This window comes from Salmo salar, chromosome ssa01 (assembly GCF_905237065.1).
Source record: "Salmo salar chromosome ssa01, Ssal_v3.1, whole genome shotgun sequence".
Taxonomy (NCBI): domain Eukaryota; kingdom Metazoa; phylum Chordata; class Actinopteri; order Salmoniformes; family Salmonidae; genus Salmo; species Salmo salar.
In genome coordinates, this window is record NC_059442.1 from 82,470,222 (window position 1) to 82,487,675 (window position 17,454).

The 17,454-nt window shown below is 43.0% G+C and overlaps 1 protein-coding gene across 4 annotated transcripts in view; it reads right to left on the minus strand.

The window, feature by feature from the left end:
- Window positions 1–17,454, minus strand: part of rbfox3a (RNA binding fox-1 homolog 3a) — a 744,884-nt gene that overhangs the window by 225,520 nt on the left and 501,910 nt on the right. The gene's annotated exons all lie outside the window — the stretch shown is intronic.

A 17,454-nucleotide genomic window follows, 5' to 3' on the forward strand; every position in this document is an offset into this window, starting at 1 on the left:
AGAAAGAAAGAAAGAAAGAAAGAAAGAAAGAAAGAAATGGACTGAGTTAATAAACAGCGAACTTCCTGGACAGAGTTATTGGACATGTCAGGGAGAGAAACACACAGGAAGAAAAAGATGGAGCGACAAACTGTATTTTCACGCACACGGAATAAAAGCAAGCATAAACACGGCACACACACACACACGCACATCATTCACACATTGCCCAAAAACAATAAGTGTAATGTTTATAAACCAGTGTCAGCTCAAAAATAAAAGGGAAGAGGACTGTACTGTTGTCTCATTGCATAAGAGAGGGATCCAGAGGATTTGTGTCTGTATACCAAAACATGCTGGGTTGTTTGGTATGTAAACTTAAAAAGAGCCAGGTTGGGGTGTTGATTCTGGGAAATTGAGCTATGAAACACTGGGTCAGAACAGAAGATTGGAGACATGGCTTAGTATGGGCGTGGCTTTCAGATAGTTATTTTTGGCCACCTGTAAGAATAATTGTCATTCCAGTTTATCTGTTCGGTTGTTTTGTCAACATATTTTAAGGTTGAGTACTGACACTTTTGTATCTTTAACAAAGCTTAAATAATGATATTAATTTGATATTAAAGTCTGTAATGTGGTTAACTATAAGTGTTCAATGTACAAACTTACAATGAACAGGAATGAAGTTTACTCTCATGGGTGGCCAAAAATATCTATCTGAAAGCAACACCCCCAATAGGCCACTCCTTTGGATTTCCCAAAGACGGTTTAATTTAGCCATCTATTGAGTTTTTATTCACTTTTTCATGCTCGAGTTCTAAATATCTCTAACAGTACCCCCAGTGTGAGTTTTCTCATGCACGTGATGTCAGAATTTGCTCACTATTCTAAAATGTGATTGTAATGCAACAGGACAGTTAAACCGTGCTGCCCTCAAACCAAGACACGCTGCCTGCTAATTATCTAGAGGCTATGTTTCAATTTGACATGATTTTCTAAGAACAGTTTGAAATTAGATGCGCTCAGCCTCCTCATTAATTCACATAGAAGTTGCCCATTTCACTGTAGCGGACGATGTACGTTTGAGGCATGATATGCTAATGTAGGCAAGGATAAGCTAGATGAGCTGGACAAACTTCTCTCTTCGATGAGAGCCCAAGCACTCTCCCAGTGTTTTTTCAGGTTAAGTATGCAGACATTTCTGCATCTCCAGTCAGAACACAACCTCCCCGAACTTTTCTCCCCTGACACATTTTCCAGCTGGCTCCCGCATTGCCTTCATTGTTGTTTGCCTTACTAATAATTACTCTATTACTATACTCAATTGTGCTTAAGCTTATACATGTTTCTATTAATTCTGCAAAACAATGCAAATGCTAAAGGCATCAAATAAGTATTAGCTTGTGTTGTATCCTTTGAAGCTGTCCTGGCATTATCATGACCATTGCACTGGCCTGTGTATTAATTTGGCCTGATTAGCTTACTTAGCTCTGCCCTGCCCCATGTGGAGTCCTTGTGGAGCCCTTCAGTTACTGTGCTACTTCATTGTAATATTGTTTTAATGCTATATCCTGGTATTTTATTTTATTTGCTAATAATTCCTCTTTATTCTGTACTTTCAGAAACCACACACACACACACAAAGTATTGAACATACTATAACTTGCCAACATCCTAACTGGAACTAGACATCTTTCTTTGCTGAAGATTGAGGACAGCTTTTGTATTCTAGCAACATCCTGTTTGGAGAGGGAGTAGGGAGAATGAGGGAGTAGGGAGGATGGGGGAGTGGAGAGGATGATGAGGGAGTGGGGAGGTGTGTGAGATATTGTCAGTATAATTGCATAATGGAACTGTATATGTCCAATTACAAAAAACCTTGTTCGGTAATCATTTCACTTGTTGCTTATGTGCACACAATGCCGTGTGCGCATTGCTGCAATTATACATAAATTGGCTTAAACTCTGAGTTGTCCTTATGTTAGGTCCTGATCTGGCTATGACATATGGCTGTGGGCTACAATAGTTTATTTAGCAGACAAGATTCTCCGAGAATTCCATGGCATTATTTGATAGTATTTTATAGTATGAAGAATACAATTTAACAAAGCTGAAAACATTAGAAAGGATATTTTCTCCAAACCATTTGAGGGAGTGCGCACATGCGGATATTCTGAGTTCAGCTGTTAACAAAGAAACAGGTACTCCTATGTGCTTAATTTAGAGTTATTTATGTAACTTCAGTTGTGGTACAAATGTTAGGCTATATGTTTTGATTTTTTATTTATTCTAAGGGTGCATGATGCGACTCTAATAATGATTTGAAAAAAGTTGCATGAAAGGCGTAAGCTCTGCTTTGTTTTTTTTATGCAGGCTGTACACACTTCCTCAGTCTCTCATTCACAATTTGACAAACACTTGATAATGCCTTGAATTACCCAACAGGATCCTCTTTGTGCAGCTGTAAAGCCCCCTATAAAAATCCATGACTTTTGCTGCCAGTGGCCTAACTCTTTTCTCCCTGTGTGCTGCATGCTCCGAAGCACATCTCACACACATGGCTCTCTGTCACCTGATCTGGTCTTTCTCACAGGCTACAAGTGAAGATAGACACATTGGGGATGCAACTGCACACGTCCTAATTAAATTCCGAGGTGCATATTGAATATATTGGAAGAAGACATTTACTCTGTCAGCCAACAAGATGAGTAGGCCTAAAAAACAGCAAAAGCACCAGCCTATGTCAATCTACTATCCCCCATAGTACAAATGTTGACCTATTCTATTCTGTGTGAGAAATAAATATTCCAAATATGGTCTGGAACAGTTGTGGGATGCGATAGATCCTAAATTAATACAACCATTAACATCCCAAAAACTATTTTAGACAATGAGTCTGACGCAACAGATCAGAACGTTTAGCTTAAATTGTTGATAAACTATAACTATTTCTTCACATTATATTCAAATCAAATTTTATTAGTCACATGTAGGTAGACCTTACAGTGAAATGCTTACTTACGAGCCCCTAATCAACAATGCTGGGGTCTTTGAAAACTCTCTAGGTAGATAGTGTGGTCTACAGCTTATCATGAGATACTCTACCTCAGGTGAGCAATAGAACGAGACTTAGATATCGTCCACCAGCTGTTATTTATAAAAATAGATAGTCCGCCGTCCCTTGTCTTACCAGACGCCGCTGTTCTATCCTGCCGGTGCAGCGTATAACCAGCCAGCTGTATGTTGATAGTGTCATCGTTCAGCCACGACTCCATGAAGCATAAGATATTACAGTTTGAATGTCCCGTTGGTAGTTTAATCTTCCGCGTAGGTCATCTATTTTATTGTCCAAAGATTGCAGGTTTGCTTGCAGATTGGAAGGAAGTGGGGGTTTATTCGATCACCTACAAATTCTCAGAAGGCAGCCCACCCTCCAGCCCCATTTTATCCTCTTCACGCAAATCACGGGGATCTGGGCCTGATCCCGAGAAAGCAGTATCATTCGCGTCAGGCTTGTCAGACTCATTATAGGAAAAAAAGGATTCTGCCAGTCGTAAGAGATGGTAGCGGCAACATTATGTAGAAAATAAGTAAAAAATACAAGTCACAAACAACTCAAATAAACAAACAAAAATACACAATCGGTTGGGGGCACGTAAAACTTCTGCCTTCTTCTCTGGTGAAATTTAATGGAAAAGTATAAGCCATTTTATGTATAAGTGCAGCAATGCACACACATCAGTAGGCTATAAGCATGAATGTTTCATTAGTGGGAAAACACCATTATCAAATGCGATTATGCATGTAATGCTTTCATTATAAAGGTGCATTTTTATGGTGAAAATTATCTTACTCAAACTTGAAACTCACATGCTGCGTATGTATGCCATTTAGGCTCTACACCCATTGTAAAGTGGATTCATGTGCTTAATTTTAACAAGTTATTTGGCCACCTTATCAAAACATACAGGCCTATGGGCTAGGCTACATGAGGTATGGGACAAAAAAAGGTATTCATTGTTTCTTGCCTTATGCTGGGCATCATTCAAAAGCGATAGTATATAAATAACAAGTTATAGGCTAATATTGTCACCCATCAGAGTATTCTTTATTTGACCTTGTATTTACATATACAAAATAGTATGTGTGAAATTTGTTTTGATTTAGAATGGACCACTACCATGCACCTGTCTCAAAACAGGGGCAAGGGAAAAAATGGATGATGGATGATGCATTTCCCAAGGTTCATTTTCATGCCAGACAAGTAGGCTATACTTCTGTTGTAAAGAGAAGCAATATGCTTAATATTAGGAAAGAGGATAAATAAATATAGTAGGCCTAGTCTATCGAAAACTGATGGGATCCTCCTCTTTTTAATAGAGGCCATCACTGTTTTCTCACGCAATTGCAAAGCCTATAGAAAGGTTGTGCAACATCAGCTCATGAGGTTTGATTAGATTTTAGATTACATTGCATTGGTGTCAGAGTGACTAGAGGGACAATAAAGTGCTGTGTACCAGGCAGTTAGCAAGTTTAGTAGGCTACTAATGACCATCAGCAGCATCAGAGCTTGGAGAAGTCTAATTACCGTGACTAAATGGTCACGTGGAATTTGACTGCCTTCATGACTCGTGATTGCCGGTGTGGCGGTAATACGGTCACCATAACAGCCCTAGCTCCAAGTGAGTGTCAGGGGTGACGTGATTGGCTGCCGGTGTGGTAATACTGATGATTTGACTCCACCAATGGTTTGTTTACATAGCAGATTAGGATAATTAACGTGGCAGGTTAGGAGAACTAACGCAGCAGTTAGGGTGAATTAACATACAAGGTTAAGAGAATGAGGTTAGGAAAATGGTTAGGGTTTAGCTACAACGCTACAGTTGTCGACTACTGTGGTCCCGGACACGACCACTAGATAGAGCTTTTGTAGGCCTAGCTACTCCATCTAGCCACAACAGTAGACAAACCATCTGTGGTGACAAATCAATATATTAACACCACCACGGGCCACTTGTATCAATAAATCACTATCAGAAAATGGTTTATGTGGATAATAATTTCTTTATTTACTGTTTTATTGACGTTTTCAAGTACTGGTGATAAATCATGCATTCCTCCTCTTGCATAGATTGTAATGGACATGTGATGTGTGTAAAATATTTTTTGGGAAGGTTGTACAGATTATGATGAGCTAATGCTAAGCTATTTGCCGGGTATGTGTGGAGCCATGTTTGTTGACATCATTCAACGCATTCTGGGTTTCACAGAAACGTCTGTCAGACCAAAGATGATGTAGCAATGTTATAGGGATGGCTCACTCATCTTTCGAGTAAACTTCCGGAAGTGAATGATTGTAGATGACTCACTCCCTTCAACATGCATATTGCAAACAGAATCAACTCATCTTGTCACCTCTTCGTATCTTTGGTTGATGCAGAAAAACAAACATGGTGGTGCGCCCACTCTACCCACCGTCTGATTATTTTAGACTTTTAGAAAGTGATTTACTCAATTATTTAGATCACTGGTGAGCTCACACATGATGTTATGAATTGTAAATAGTAATCACTATTAGCTATTTCGTATTATGGTTTCTATCAGCAGAGAATTGGCAAAATCTGACCTCTTCTGTTAGCTCACACTTTACTCAGTTACCGCTAGAACTAATGTAGCCAACATTGTCCGATTTGGTTGAGAATTGTTTTATGCTGTTGCTACTTCTGTGATTGTCTGAACATTGCATCCAAAAATATACTGCTCACACTGAGGACGTAACATTGTAAAATGTCACACCCTGATCAGTTTCACCTGTCCTTGTTATTGTCTCCACCCCCTCCAGGTATCGCTTGTTTTCCCCAGTGTATTTATCCCTGTGTTTTCTGTCTCTCTGTGCCAGTTCGTCTTGTTTGTTCCAAGTCAACCAGCGGTTTTTCCCTTACTCCTGCCTTTGCTATTCTCTTTTTTTCTAGTTCTCCCGGTTTTGACCCTTGCCTGTTCTGGACTCTGTACCCACCTGCCTGAGCATTCTGCCTGCCTTGACCACGAGCCTTTCTGCAACTCTGTACCTCCAGGACTCTGATCTGGTTTTGACCTTTTACCTGTCCGTGACCATTCTCTTGCCTACTCCTTTTGGATTATTAAACATTGTAAGACTCCAACCATCTGCATCTGGGTCTCACCTTGTGTCATGATTGTACGAACTGGCCATGACAGACCCAGCAGACTTGGACCAGCTCCGCCACGCTGTCTCCCTGCAGGGAGCCACCATTGAGAAACATGAGGAGTTGTTACAGGGCCTTTCGGAAGGGCTCTGCTCCTTGATGGCACGCCACGACCATGTTAGCTCAGAGGCTGCCTGCCACCTCTGGAAAAACCCTAATCACCCAGTAATTTTTTCCCCCCTATCTTTGGTGAGTTGGTACAGCCTATCCCGGCTCCCTGCGAACCCCTCTTACCACCTCCGGAGCAATATTCGGCGAATCCTGGTGCCTGCCGGGGTTTTCTGTCTCAGTGCTCGCTTATTTTTGAGCTGCAGCCATCTTCGTTTCCTTCAGACTGATCGAAGATAGCGTATATCACTACGCTAATGTCGGGAAGGGCGGGATACGGCAGTTTGGGAGCAACAATCTGCCATTTGTGGTCATCTGGAGGAATTTATGGCGGAGGTGAGAAAGGTAACTGGGAGAAAGGCGGCCAGTAAACTGCTTAACTTACATCAAGTTAGTGCGGCAGACTATGCGGTTGATTTTTGCACATTGGCCGCCGAGAGTGCTTGGAATCCGCAGCCTCTTCTTGATACTTTTCTGCAAGGATTATCTAAGGATGTAAAGGATGAGCTAGCTGCTCGGGAATTACCGGTGGACCTCGACTCCCTTATCGCCCTAACCATCAAAATCAATGGACGCCTAAGGGAACGTAGGACTGAGAGGTCTGGTCTCGGGCACACCCGTGCACCCGCTATGGCTCGTTCACCTTCGAGGGAATCCGGAAGTTTCTGAAGGCAGCTTTTACGAGAGGATTCGAAGCCACCTGAGCACTCTCGTGAATCTACAATGGGTGAGTTGGATACTCCTGAGCCTATGCAGTTGGGTTGTCAGTTGGGGAACGCTCACGGAGGATAAACAGTAACTCTTGTCTGTACTGTGAAGGGGCAGGACATTTTATTGTTACCTGCCCTATTAGGAAACCCTTGTCTTTAGTGGGTACCAGCACTATGGTGAGTCAGACTGAGAGTTCCCTAATTCCCATCACCCGCACACCCTTTTTTATGCTTTTGCTGTGGGGAGACCAATCTAAGTCTCTCCGAGTGCTCATTGACTCTGGGGCTGATGAATGTCTTATGGATGCCACGATAAATTTTGAGCTTGGTATTCCCACTCAACCTCTCTCTGTGCCAATGGATGCTAGGGCACTGGACAGCCGATCTATAGGGGAAGTCACCCATAGTACTATGCCTGTTCAATTACGGGTTTCTGGTAACCACAGTGAGACCACGGTTCCTCATTGCATCTCCCCATGTTCCAGTTGTTTTGGGATTTTCCTGGCTACAAAAACACAATCCTGTGATTGACTGGACCACAAGCTCCATCCTGGGTTGGAGCCCATTTTGCCGTTCCCACTGCCTTCAAGCAGCACCTTGATGACATCCTGTTTTTGTTTTTTCCCCGATCTGCACAAGAACATGTTCTTCATGTCAGACAGGTCCTTCAGCGCCTCCTGGAGAACCAACTGTTCATGAAAGCCGAGAAGTGTGAGTTCCACCGCACTACTATCACCTGTCTGGGGTATGTTATTGCTGAAGGCAATGTTCAGATGGATCCTGGAAAGGTGAAAGCAGTGATGGATTGGCCTCAACCAACATCCAGGGTGCAGTTGCAATGGTTTCTTGATTATGTCAACTTCTACCGCAGTTTCATTTGGGACTACAGCACCCTGGCGGCCCCCCTCTCTGCACTCACCTCTTCCAAGGTACCGTTCAAATGGTCTCCAGCTGTCGACAAAGCCTTTGTGGACATGAAGCATGGGTTCACAACAGCACCCATCCTCATCCATCCGGATCCCTTGCATCAATTTGTGGCGGCAGTTGATGCTTCGGATGTTGGCGTGGGGGCCATCCTGTCCCAGCGATCTACCCAGGATCAGAAGCTTCATCCCTGTGCCTTCCTGTCCCATCGTCACAATAATCCTGCAGAGAGGAACCACGATGTAGGCAATTGAGAACTCCTGGCGGTTAAGATGGCGTTGGAAGAGTGGAGGCACTGGCTGGAATGAGTAGAACAGCCATGCTTGGTCTGGACCGACCATAAAAACTTGGAATCTCCGTACAGCCAAGCGCCTCAACTCCAGGCAGGCTCGGTGGGCCCTTCTGTTTACCAGATTCAACACCATTTCCTACCGCCCAGGGTCAAGAATGTGAAGCCTGACGCTCTCTCCCACCTATACAGTTCCTCTGACACACCCTCGACCTCTGAAACCATTCTCCCTACCTCATGCCTTGCTACCACTGAATTAGGGTATTGAGAACCTGGTTCGTAAGGTGCAATGCTCCCAGCCTGGACCTGAAGTGGGCCCGGCTAACCGGCTGTTTGTCCCTAATCCAGTCCGATCCCGGATCCTGGAATGGGCTTATTCCTCCAGGCTGACCTGTCATCCAGGGTCCCGTCGTACACTAGTCTTCCTCCGACAACGTTTCTGGTGGCCCACCATGGTTCCTAATGTCTCTGCCTATGTCGCCACGTGCAGTGTGTGCTCAGAACAGGACTCCACGGCAAGCGCTTTCTGGCCTACTGCAACCACTACTGGTCCCTCATCGTCCCTGGTCTCATATCTCTGGACTTTGCCACTGGGCTCCCTCTGTCTGATGGCAACACTGTCATTCTAACGGTAGTCAACCGGTTTTCCAAGGCCGCCCATTTCATCCATCTCCTCAAACTACCTTCTGCCAAGGAGATGGCCCAGTTTATGGTGCAGCATATGTTCCGGGTCCATGGACTCCTGGTAGACTTGGTCTCCGATCGGGGTTCTCGTCTCAGTTCTGGAAGGCATTCTGCACCCTTATTGGGTTGTCGGCCAGCCTGTCATCCGGATTCCATCCCCAAACTAACGGTCAGTTGGAGCGAGCCAACCAAGACCTGGAAACCACCCTGAGATGCCTAGTCTCAACCAATCCCACTTCCTGGATCAGACAACCGGTTTGGGTGACGTATGCCCGGAACACCCTTCCCTGTTCAGCCACAGGACTCACCCCATGGAGCACTCAAATGGAGAATCAGCTTCCACTCTTCCCGGAACAAGAACAGGAGGTCAGCGTATCCTCGGCCCAGATGTTTGTCCGCCGCTGTCGACGTACCTGGAGAAGAGCCAGGGCAGCTATTCCCAAGACCTCCTCCAGGTATCGCCGACAAGCGGACCGTTGCCGGACCCCAGCTCCCCGCTACCGCATTGGGCAAAGGGTATGGCTGTCCACATGGGACCTGCCCCTTCGGGTAGAGTCCCGCAAACTGTCCCCTCGTTTCATTGGTCCTTTTCCCATCTCCAGAGTCCTGAGTTCCACTGCTGTCCATCTTGTGTTACCCCATACCCTCCGTATTCACCCTACTTTCCATGTGTCTAAGATTAAGCCTGTGTCTCACAGTTATTTGTCTTCTGTCCCCAGCCCCACCCCCCTCCCTGTGTCATTGATGGCCATCCGGCCTACACATTGTAAAATGTCTCCTGGGTGTTCGACCATGTGGCAGGGGTTTCCAGTACCTGGTTGACTGGGAGGGTTATGGCCCGGAAGAGAGGTGCTGGGTTCCCGCTAGAGACATCCTGGATCCAGCCCTCATCACCGACTTCCACCGTTGACACCCCGGTCAACCAGGTATGCGCCCAGGTAGGATGCCAGGTGGCGTCCCTAGGGGGGACGGGAAACGTATTTTTTCCCCCGTACTCCTGCCTTTGCTATTCTCTTTTTTCTAGTCTTCCCGGTTTTGACCCTTGCCTGTTCTGGACTCCTTACCCGCCTTCCTGCCTTGACCACGAGCCTTTCTGCAACTCTGATCACTTTATCAGAAGCACATGATCAATGACTTCCAAAGCTTCATTTTGTTGCATTGATTTGGTATTGATTTGGTAGAAGGCAAAGGTTACGCGGTGCACCCGCTATGAAGTGTGGGACGTCGTCTATAATTTGGTTGTGTTAAATTTTGACCAGCAGGTGCCACTGTGTTGATCAAAGTCACGAATAATGAACCTATTTGAGACACAATAGGCTGGAAAACCTCAATGCTTCATTTCCCCATCACTACCATTTTAAATTCATGCTGTAATACAACAAAATATGGAATAAGTCAAGGGGTATGAATACTTTCTGAAGGCACTGTAAGTGCCCAACTGGCTGGGTCAAATAACTCAACTTGTTCCTGTTCAATATTTACACAGCGCTGCGTTTTTTTTAATCCAGAATTTTTTTGACTGTAGTATAACATAATGCACGTTAAGACAAAAGACAACTGCATTGTGTCTTGAAAATAAAATGCTTTCTCTCCCTCTCGTCCGTGGTGGTTCTGGTCAAACGTAGTGCATTATATAGGGTGCCATTTGGGAGGCAGCCATATTAAAATGGCACTTGTGCATTCCCAGGCCGCAGTGCCACATGCGCTTTATTGTTAGAGCAGTGCGGCTACACGCGCGCAAGCCTTACTGCAGAGACAGGCGTAGGGCTGGCTGCTTTATGACCCTAGCCTTGCTACCCCCGGGTAGGGTGCTAACACGCAAGAGTACACACACAAGCCTTTGAAAAAGGAATTCAATAAACTGATTTAAACCACTGCATGGTCTCTTTATTCACCAGTTTCACCTTTCTTTCCTCTTCTCAATTCTCTGCTCCTCTTTCTCCCCTCCTCGCTTTCCTTCCTCTCCTCTCTTCTCTTGTCTGCATGCGCTTCGGTTGGGATTAATTATTAAACAGGAGATGATAAATCACTAGAGAGGTGAGAGTGAAGAGCATCTGCACTGGAGGAGCACCGGCCGTTACTGCACATGGGAGTGTAGAACCAACCACAACAGCTTTATTACACTGGTGAGGGAGGGAGGCGCAAGAGCTTTCATTTGATTCAGCTTTTCCCCTTCACCGGTTTGGGAGATTTGATGTGAAATAGGTTCGCCTGTGGGAAATGTCAGCATCATTCGAAACAGAAAGCTTGAAGGGTTTCGGTTTGTCAAAAAGTTAATAATTATAATATCCAGTCTGAGTAACAAGCACAGTAATGTGATATTAAAGTGATTATGGCAGCAGGCAGATTATGCAATACTCATGTAAACAACTTGCTCTGCTTATCTTAATTGGCGTTAAGGTTAAAATCGAAGTAAGCATATGCCAATTAAAATACCTGGTTTTCTGAGCAATCTTTCAAGTTATTAGGACATGTAAACACCTTAATCGGTGTATTTGATGTGCGCAAGTGCTAGCAACAGCCAATGAGCCACCCTCTTTATCGAGAGTGAAGTGAGTTCGGAAGGACTGAATGTATGCATCTTAGAAGTAGTTTTCACATACAAACTTTATATGTCCATGCTGACCAGAAACAACATGGTCGCTGTGGAATATCTTTTGTTTTGATTGGCGATTTTCTGCACCAGGTAGCCTGATTTTAGATGTGTCCATGTAAACTGGATTATTAGGGAAATCGTTCTTTTTGCAAAGCGTGACAACGTTTTAATTCAACTATTATATTATTCTGATTATCCACAAAAATCACATTATTGTGTGCATGTAATCGTACTCAATACCTACTCAACTAAGAGAGAAACAATTATGATACATGGGCTACAATGCATTTGGATATGATTCAGACCCCTTCACTTTTTCCACATTTTGTTACGTTGCAGCCTTATTCTAAAATGGATTAAATAAATAATCTTTCCTCATCGATCTTCACACAATACCCCATAATGACACATTTATAAAAAAAATTAAAAAACAGAAATACCTTATTTACATAAGTATTCAGACTGCTATGAGACTTAAAATTTAGCTCAGGTGCATCCAGTTTCCATCGATCATCCTTGAGATATTTTTACAACTTGACTGAAGTCCACCTGTGGTAAATTCAAAAGATTGGACATGATTTGGAAAGGCACACGCCTGTCTATATAAGGTCCCACAGTTGACAGAGCATGTCTGTGCAAAAACTAAGCCATGAGGTTGAAGGCATTGTCCGTTGAGCTCCGCGACAGGATCGTGTTGAGTCACAGATCTGGGGAAGGGTATCAAAAAAGTGTTGCAACATTGAAGGTCCCCAAGAACACAGTGGCCTTGAATCATTCTTAAATGGAAGAAGTTTGGAACCACCAAGACACTTCCTAGAGCTGGCTGCCCTGCCAAACTGAGAAATTGGGGGAGAAGGGCCTTAGTCAGGGAGGTGATCAAGAACCCGATGGCCACTCTGATAGAGCTTCAGAATTACGCTGTGGACATGGGAGAACCTTCCAGAAGGACAACCATCTCTGCAGCACCAACAATCATGCCTTTATGATAAAGTGGCCACTCCTCAGTAAAAGGCACATGACATCCCACTTGAAGTTTGCCTAAAGGTACCTAAAGGACTCTCAGACCATGAGAAACAAGAGAAAACTCTTTGGCCTGAATGCCAAGCGTCGCATCTGGAGGAAACTATGCACCATCCCTACGGTGAAGCATGGTGGTGGCAGCATCATGCTGTGGGGATGTTTTTCAGCTGTAGGGACTGAGACTAGTCAGGATGAGGAAAATATAATTGGAGCAAAGGACAAAGAGATCCTTGATGAAAACCTGCTCCAGAGCGAAGGTTCACCTTCCAACAGGACAATGATCCTAATCACACAGCCAAGACACCGCAGGAGATGCTTCGGGACAAGTCTCTGAATGTCCTTGAGTGGCCCAGCCAGAGCCCGGACTTGAACCCGATCGAACATCTCTGTAGAAACCTGAAAATAGCTATGCAGTGACCCTCCCCATCCAACCTGACAGAGATTGAGAGGATCTCCTGCGAAGAATGGGAGAAACTCCCCAAATTCAGGTGTGCCAAGCTTGTAGCGTCATACCCAAGAAGACTTGAGGCTGTAATCGCTGCCAAAGTACTGAGTATAGGGTCTGAATACTTATGTAAATGTGATATCAGTTTTTTATTTGCAATATATTTGCTATAATTTCTAAAAATCTGTTTTATATATATATATATATATATATATATATATATATAACAGGTTTTTAGAAATTATAGCAAATATATTGCAAATAAAAAACTGATATCACATATATCAGTTTGATGGAATTACAGTGTTGTGTATCACCAAATTAGCTTGCAATAATTTTACTGCAGCACTGCATCCAAGTTGTTTGACATAGGTGTTTCAAAGAGCTCATGAATATAAGCTCCTCGCTCACTCAGCCTGTCTTTTCAAACTTCCTGGTATTTAGCCATGAGAGAAAAAGTACTTTTCAGGACCTTTAAGTCTTTTAACAGTTGACTGTTTGCCCGTGTCCATTTGATGTGATTGCCCACAGCCAGTATGGAACTCTATGTTTAGGCCTCTAGAAGTGCAAGAGATTTAAAACACCTAGTATTAATAAATATTGTAGCGGTTTCAGTGGTTGTGTTGTGGATGGCTGTTATGTGACTGCGAGGTTTCTTTGTTTTTGGCTGCCAGGACCACGGACAGCAATGTGAAGTATTCCCCAGAGGCAGGACCACGGACAGCTCAGGGGAAACTTATAGACTGCAGCAGAACAGCCACACCTGTCTCCAGTTATAATCAGACCCAAAACTGCAGACAGGTGAAACCAATCAGTTCCTCTACTTAACCGCGCCCTGGGTTTTCTTTTTGTCTTATTTTTTTTACATTTTTGTCACGTCCTGACCAGTATAAGGGGTTATTTGTTATTGTAGTTTGGTCAGGGCGTGGCAGGGGTGTGTTTGTTTTGTGTTTTGTATTTCTATGTTTTTTCTATGTTGTGTATTTCTTTGTGTTGGCCTGGTATGGCTCTCAATCAGGGACAGCTGTACATCGTTGTTGCTGATTGGGAGCCATACTTAGGTAGCCCTTTTTTCTACCTGCCTTTTGTGGGAAGTTGTTTTTGCACTGCTGGTGTTACCCTGCAAAACTGTTTAGCCGTCGTTCATTAGTTTTCTTGTTTTGTGTAGTCTTCAATAAAAGTTAATATGAGCATTCACATACCCGCTGCATTTTGGTCCAATCACTACGACGTCCATGACAATTTTACCCTGGCAGGTGAAGCAGTATGAGGTTATTGGAGAGATGTAACGTACAGTGGAGAAGGTGGTTTAAAAGAAGAGGGGAAATTATGATTTCAACAAGGTTGAGCCCTTCCCAAAGACCAAGCTTGGATGACCTTCCACTGGGGACGAAGTGTTTACTTTGTTGGTTGGTTTTGTATATCAATAACGCTGAAAAGCCTGATAGTAATAAACCGGTTTAACCCTTCACTTGGACTGGTGTTGTGTGTTTGTATGTGTAAACCCTGCCTTACAAAGAACCCGGCGCCAAACGCTACAATATGCTGTAACATAACTGCCTACAGCCAACCTGCTTTCTCTAATCCCTTGTAATTAAAGTAAAAAAATATATACACTACCGTTCAAAAGTTTGGGGTCACTTAGACATTTCCTTGTTTTTGAAAGAAAAGCAAATGTTTTGTCTTAAAATAACATCAAATTGATTAGAAATACAGTGTAGACATTGTTAATATTGTAAATGACTATTCTAGCTGGCAACAGCTGATTTTAAATGGGAAATATACATAGGTGTACAGAGGCCAATTATCGGAAACCATCACTCCTGTGTTCCAATGGCACGCTGCGTTCGCCAAAACCAAGTTTATAATTTTAAAAGGCTAATTGACCATTAGAAAACCCTTTTGCAATTATGTTAGCACAGCTGAAAACTGTTGTTCTGATTAAAGAAGCAATAAAACTGGCCTTCTTTAGACTAGTTGAGTATCTGGAGCATCAGAATTTGTGGGTTCGATTACAGGCTCAAAATGGCTAGAAACAAAGAACTTCCTTCTGAAACTCGTCAGTCCATTGGGAGGCCCCGGTGCACAACTGAGCAAAAGGACAAGTACATTAAAGTGTCTAGTTTGAGAAACAGTCCTCAACTTCTTCAGGATTGGTGGGTCCCCTGTGGGACGGTTGAGCTAACATAGGCTAATGCGATTAGCATGAGGTTGTAAGTAACAATAACATTTCCCAGGACATGGACATATCTGATATTGGCAGAAAGCTTACATTCTTGTTAATCTAACTCCACTGTCCAATTTACAGTAGCTATTACAGTGAAATAATCCCATGCTGTTTGAGGAGAGTGCACAGTTTCGTACATGAAAAGTTATTAATAAACAAATTAGGCACATTTGGGCAGTCATGATACATCATTTTGAACAGAAATGCAATGGTTCATTGGATCAGTCTAAAACTTTGCACATACACTGCTGCCATCTAGTGGCCAAAATCTAAATTGCACCTGGACTGGAAAAATACATTATGGCCTTTCTCTTGCATTTCAAAGATGAAGGTACAAAAAAAAATACAAAAAACTGTAGTTTTTTTCTTTGTATTATCTTTCACCAGATCTAATGTGTTATAATCTCCTACATTCCATTCACATTTCCACGAACTGCAAAGTTTTTCCTTTCAAATGGTACCAAGAACATGCATATCATTGCTTCAGGGCCTGAGCTACTGTCAGTTAGATATGTCATTTTAGACCAAAATTGAAAAAAAGGGGCTGATCCTTTAAAGTACCCGCAAAACACCAGTCTCAACGTCAAAAGTAAAGAGGCGACTCCGGGATACTGGCCTTCTAGACAGAGTTGCAAAGAAAAAGCCATATCTCAGACTGGCCAAAAAAAAAAAAAATCTTAAGATGGGCAAAAGAACACACTGGACAGAAGAGCTCTGCCTAGAAGGCCAGCATCCCAGAGTCGCCTCTTCACTGTTGACGTTGAGACTGGTGTTTTGCGGGTACTGCCAGTTGAGGACTTGTGAGGCGCCTGTTTCTCAAACTAGACACTCTAATGTACTCAGTTGTGCACCGGGTCATCTCACTCCTCTTTCTATTCTGGTTACAGCCAGTTTGCGCTGTTCTGTGAAGGGAGTAGTACACAACGTTGTACGAGATCTTCAGTTTCTTGGCAATTTCTTGGCAATGCTGATGCTCCAGATACTCAACTAGTCTAAAGAAGGCCAGTTTTATTGCTTCTTTAATCAGAACAACAGTTTTCAGCTGTGCTAACATAATTGCAAAAGGGTTTTCTAATGATCAATTAGCCTTTTAAAATGATAAACTTGGATTAGCTAACACAACGTGCCATTGGAACACAGGAGTGATGGTTGCTGATAATGGGCCTCTGTACGCCTATGTAGATATTTCATTAAAATACAGACGTTTTCAGCTACAATAGTCATTTACAACATAAACAATGTCTACACTGTATTTCTGATCAATTTGATGTTAATTTAATGGACAAAAAAATGTGCTTTTCTTTACAAAACAAGGACATTTCTAAGTGACCCCAAACATTTGAACGGTAGTGTATGTAATTCTCTTACTGTTTAATAGTAATTTTTACTGTATTGTACTGTGTGTCATTGCTCTTCCATCAAGTTACCATGAATATCTCAGTATTGTATTGCCACTAGCCAGAGATGGTCAGAGATATAGCATAAGATATTTTGTTGTAATTAGAAACATTTTGAAGACCAATGTATTGTTAACTACAACAACATTTTCAGTAATGGTTACAGACTTGAACTTGCTGACTGTTATATATTTTATCAACCTTGGTTGAATTCAAGTTTGTAAGGACCACAAAATAAATGTATATGTAATAATGTGAACTTTCAAAGAACACTGGGTAACATGTCGCGGCATGGGTAATTCCAGTGATATATTGTAAATTAGATTACAATAAAAATGTTGGTTTACCATGAAATGGATTACAGTAGCTGTACTGTAAATTCACATACAGTAACTTACTGGTCAATACATTGTACAGTGCAGCCTGTTTTTGTCAGTTCTCTGGCATGACTGTGTCAGCTAGGCCCACATCCTAGTCAACACCAGAGGGGCCTCTGGTTTATGTGTGTGTTTGGGTAAAAAATGTACCTCTCCACTCACAAATTGTACCCCAGTTGGTCTTATGGTGTTGAGGCAGTGGGCATATGGAGATGAAACAAGGCACAACCCCAGTCCCAATGTTTGTGTTATTCTCTCTCTCTCTCTCTCTCTCTCTCTCTCTCTCTCTCTCTCTCTCTCTCTCTCTCTCTCTCTTTCTGTTTTCAACAGCCTCTCACAGCAGAGTGATCTACAGTGGGAAAGAGCCACACACACACACACAACCCACACACTGATAACGGACACATACACGCTAGGGAATATAGATGGGTGTGAGGCAGGCGGAAGCAGCTGCACAAGCGAACTTCTAGACAT